This window comes from Notolepis coatsorum (assembly GCF_963971535.1).
Source record: "Notolepis coatsorum genome assembly, chromosome: 2".
Classification (NCBI taxonomy): Eukaryota; Metazoa; Chordata; class Actinopteri; order Aulopiformes; family Paralepididae; genus Notolepis; species Notolepis coatsorum.
In genome coordinates, this window is record NC_140166.1 from 145,675,292 (window position 1) to 145,680,965 (window position 5,674).

Sequence of the window (5,674 nt, forward strand, 5' to 3'; positions counted from 1 at the left end):
TAAAAAAATTGGCTAGGTTTTAGTGAGTTTTTCCTTATCTTCGCATATGTCTGGGAGTGTTGCATTTATTTTATTTATTAAAAAATATTTGGACTTTATGGTGTTTTTGTGTTGTTCTTGATTCATTGTGATGTTTCTTCTTGACTTGTTTAAAGAATACGTGTCCGGCCCATGGGGATATTAACGTGTGTTGTCGGGCCTTAAAGAAGAATTCCAGGCCTTGACTTTTTATTTTTTTTACACTTAAGCACTTCAAGCACTTCAAGGACGTTGTTTGAACCCTGGGATACGTGTACCGTCACACGCCTAGTACACACACGCGTGTCGGGGGCACAGAAGCTAGAAGCTGAAGTTCAGTGTGAACTCTGGGGGTTTGAAGTGTTGAGCCAATCACTGGAGCGAGGATGATGAGGTGCAGAGGTCCAGTCCAATCAGGAGCGAGGATGATGAGGTGCAGAGGTCCAGTCCAATCAGGAGCGAGGATGATGAGGTGCAGAGGTCCAGTCCAATCAGGAAGTGATATAAAAGGGGGAAGATCTCCAACAATGGCATTCTCTGCCAGGGGGGACCACCCAACCTTACTGTACAGGACACAAGGAGAACTACAACCATCACCGCTGATGGAAAATAATATTAATGGCAATAATGGTTACAGATGGTAGACATCCTCCTACCTAACAAACTCGCCCCTGTAAATGTCCTAACCCAACCCCCTCCAATGTACAGTAAATGTCCTAACCCAAGAATACACAAGACCCTCTTCTTGGGACCAAGTAAGGTTTCGTCGATAATCCAATGTTCAGTCCCCCCCCCCCCCCCACCCCACCTACCCAACCCCCCCCCCCCCCTCCACCCCACCTACCCAACCTCCTCCAATGTACAGTTTCTTGGTCAAATGTATATACTCTCTTTTTTAGACTATTTTTGTATCACAAAGAGTACTGTATTTGTAAATCTGGTATGTCATAAATGTATAGATGTAGCAGTACTGTCTATCTGTATGTCATGCATGTCATTTATGTTATGATGAATTGAAAATGGTGATGTAAACAAGACGTGATGTACGTGATGGTGATGTAAACAAGACAAAAGTCTTTCTCTGGTCTGCATCCCCTTAACACTTTCACTGCCCAAGCTTAATCCCTTTTTACCCCCTTGAATGCCCAGCACCACTTCAATGTTAACGTTAATATCGCCTAATCTATGTTTTAAATTATGGCTATGTGTCTAATCTGCCCGTCGCTTATCAAAGACTCATTTTCCAGTCAACATTGTCGTAGCAGATTGTTTTTTTATCGCTTCATTTCCGTTTTCTAGCATTTTGAAAAGCACTCGATTTCACGAAAAAAAAATAAGACATTCCATGATAATCGCCCTTTACTGGAATATTCTAGAACGTTGTAATTTTTCTGCCTATTTATGAATCGTTTTAAAATAAACGCTAGATTATCGATAGTATATGTGTGCGCATGCACGCTCGTGCCGCAAGCTGAAAATCGATTCTCCTAGTTACTGACCGCTCGCACAGCCAAACAGCACGGTCTATCATGCACACATACACACGTGCACATGGACATCCAGGGATGGGGTGAGGGGGGGGGGGTTAGCGCCGCTGCCGCTGGTGCCACTTCTCGTGGGCGTTGAGTCCGATGGTGTCGTTGCGTGCGCCTCTCAGATCTTCGGTCTTGGTTTGTTTGGTGTATTTGGGAAACTGCAGTGACACAAGTGACTTGCCAGGCTGATCTGTCGAGTGACAGAGTTCACACACACACACACCACACACCACACACACACACACACACACACACACACACACACACACACTGTCCACACACACACACACACACACACACACACACACACACACACACACACACACACACACACACACACACACACACACACACACACACACACACACACACCAGGGGCGGAGCTAGGGGGTGGCTACCTGGGCTCAAGCCCCGGATGTATTCTGAAAAGCCCCGAATCTATTTAAATTTTTTTTTTTTTTTTTTTACAATTCATCATTGTTACATGAAAATATGTCTGCACCAGATTTAGCAGAAGCTAATTTCCATCTGTGGTCTATCCAGCTGCTAACTGTATTTGAGTGAGTTAAGTCTTGGTGTTATGGTAGACTCAGACCTAAGCTTTAAATCACAATCAACAAGTTGACAAAAACTTAATTCTTCCACCTTAGAAACATAGCTAAAGTACGGCCATTTATAAATCAAAAGGACGCTGAAAACCAGATCCATGCTGTTGTGAAGGATCAGATTAAACCGAATATATATATTTATTTATATATATATATTTAATAATATTTGTATATCGTTTGATATCCCCTGTATATTCCTTGTACAATATGCACTGAATATCCCTTTAGTCTACTAAACAGCCCATAATAGTTTCATTCTACCATTGGACGAGAACCTGGCGCCAGCAGCCATACCCCTAGGTTCAAGTTCAATCGTGCCGCCCAACATGTCGTGGCAAGCCCGGTTCCGCGTAGGAATACGTCTGGCGAAATACGAATGGTACTATTTGTTCACAGCGCATATATATATGGCGCAAGTAAAGTAGAACTTTCTTTTAGTCCATTAGTTCTTTACCCTCCAACCGAGTAACAGACGCGAAGCCTCACCCACGACGCACGTGTGGTGCAGTAAGGCCTACTTGGCCTCAGAATAGGCATTGAGATATCGTGTGGATTAATAGTTGAATTGTCATAGTTTGGCACTATACCGTCGAGTTGGACGTATTTCTATTAAGCTAATAATAGTCTATTATGTATGGTGCATCGTTCGGTTAGAGTTATAAAGTTATCAGTACCCCCATCGTTCCTGACGTTATCTGGAGTCTTAACCAGGCTGGGCAGACCACTAGTGGTGCTTGCATCCGAGGAGCTCCGGGCCAGGACGAGGAGACCTGTACATTGGATTACTTTACCCGGACGACGGCGAGCCTTCCACGGCTTGGATTATGCTTTGGGTGCTTTGATTATTCCATGGATAACGGCCAACACTGCTGAGTGTTGGAACTACCCCCGAGAGGAGTCCAGGTGAGACGGCGCTCTACTCCAGTGAGGTCGCCTCACGTCTCTCCGTTGTGGACCGGCAGCTACCGTCCACCAGAGGGTCCAGCTGTATTCATCTGCGGACCGAGGTTCTGTGGGCACCGTGTTCAAGACTTTGAATTCTCCCAAGAAATCGTCGGCCAGATGGGATACCGCCAGCGGCTTCTCTAACCCCCCCCTCCAATTGCTTACAACCAGCGGGACCCCCCCCCCTTAGTGTATCCAGCTATAATCATTTAAGTACCATCGCTATAGTTCCCTAAAGAACCAGGTTGTATACTTACTCCCTGCGTAACCAGAGATTGGACATTCAATGTTGATTTACCTACGAATACTCATTTGCCATACAAGTGCATTTCAAATCATAAATGTAAACAAGTGAACGTTGTATATACCTTTTGCTATATTAATATTCGATTTGTACATTTGTGTGGACTTCGTTTCATCAGGTGGGAAAGTGTTCATCATATCTATATCATGTACTGGATGGCCAGAAGTTAAAGTACAAGAGGTAGTGGTTTAATAATACCATACTTATCAATACAGTCAGGGAATTGTACCCCTCAGTTACACATGCCTTTATCTCAAGCCAACTCGACTACTGTAATGCACTCCTTACCGGCCTCCCGAAAAATACGATGATAACTATTTTATTGCAATGCACTATTGCATTATTTTATTCTATTTTACTAACTATTTTATTGCACTGCACTATTTTACTTTGTATCAGTGAATCATAGACGCCTGGCCATAAGAGCATTCGGAGCATCTCTGCTCTCCCACTATTGAACTTGGGGGAGCAAAGGTATGATCTTGCTCCACCACTTTTTGATTATATAAAAAATATGATATATCCCCCCCAATATATAAATCTAACCATAACTACGTTATGGTTAACTGAGTTTTATAGTGAAAAGAGCAGCTTTATTGGTCAAGATTGAAGGCTCTATATTGCAGGAAATTGCACGTACAGGTTCATTAATTCAAAAAAATCTGTCCCTTGCCTGCCCAAAAAATAGAAAAAAAAAAAATTATAAAAAAATTGAAAAAAAAAACAAAAAAATGGGGGGGGGGGGGGGCATCTGGGCTAAGCCCCGGATCTCCTACAATCCTAAATCCGCCCCTGACACACACACACACACACAGAGATAAAGACGGGATACATTCAAACACTCCTAGCTCTTTGTTGCTTGAGACTCAATTCAATTTCTATTGTCATGACAACCACGAGAGTCCCAGCATGGGGCAGTCAGACAGACTCGGGGTCACTTCCTCGCTCACTGGGGAGACAGGAAATCTTTAACAAGGGACAATTTATCCAATGAACGTGAGGAAGTGATGGGATTAAGTGTGTCCTGCGGCGCTGGCTCTGTAACTGCACCTCAGACGACAGAGGAGATGTTCCCTGCTGTAAGGCGCCCTAATTGGTGGCCATTCATTATCAGGGATGCTGTTTAAAGACTCAATCCGTGATCCAAATCTAAACAACCGAGTATATAGCCCCGCCTCCAAAACACGCGGCCCGCGGGCCAATTGCGGCCCGCTGGATGATATTTTGCGGCCCCCTACTTGACATCAAAGTTTAGTGTTAGTGCGGCCCGCGCGTACTTGTTGCTGAGTCGTTGTGCGAGTTGGATGTTTTATTTATTTTATCACTTGTAGGCTACCATAGTGCAGGCTCATGACAGCAACGTTATGTTAAGTGACTTGGTTGAAACGTGATTCCGGAGTCAGGGCCGCCTCAGGGGGTGTGCGAGCAGTGCGGTCGCACAGGGCCTCGCGGGACATATTTTTTATTTTTTTATTATTTATAATTTTTTTTTATTTTATTTTTTTCTTTTTTTTGCGAGGCCCCCCTTCCCGCGAGGCCCTTTTTCATCACAGACCTAAAATCGAGTTTTGCTTATATTCTTATATATTTCACATTAGACACGTTTGTAGAATGTGTCTGACTTGTTCCTGGCTCTGCGGCTCTGCAGATACACTATTGGAGCTCTGAGGCTCTGCAGCAGATATACTATTGGTTTCAACGAAGGGAGGGGTTACATGTGTACAGTCGGCCGGCGTGCGTCAGCTGCGTCTGACTATTTCGCGCGTGGAGCATTGGAGGTTATGCCAGCCAAGACGAAGAGGATGGTCGTTCGGCAGATGGACTGAAGATGAAAGTTGTTGCATGTTAGAAAGTTCAGTCAGGCTAGCCATGTCGGCTTAGCTAAAGGCAGGGACAGCTAGTTAGCTTTAGCTACGTTATAATATCGAGTGCTAACGTGTGGTTCAGTCGGGATAGCCATGTCGGCTAGTAGCTTAGATAAGGCTAACTAGCGTTAGCTAACCTAGAGAGAGCGCGTGCAGCATTGGAGGTTATGCCAAGATGAAGAGGACGGTCGTTCGGCAGATGAACTTCGTCAACTCCACGGTTGTCTCCTTCCTCTTGGACGTTTGGTGAGTTTTAATGCACTCTATTCTATTCCCGCCGTGGAGATCTCTCTCTCTCTCTCTCTCTCTCTCTCTCTCTCTCTCTCTCTCTCTCTCTCTCTCTCTCTCTCTCTCTCTCGGGCCGGCTAGCTATCGTGGCTAACGTTATGTTGGCTAACT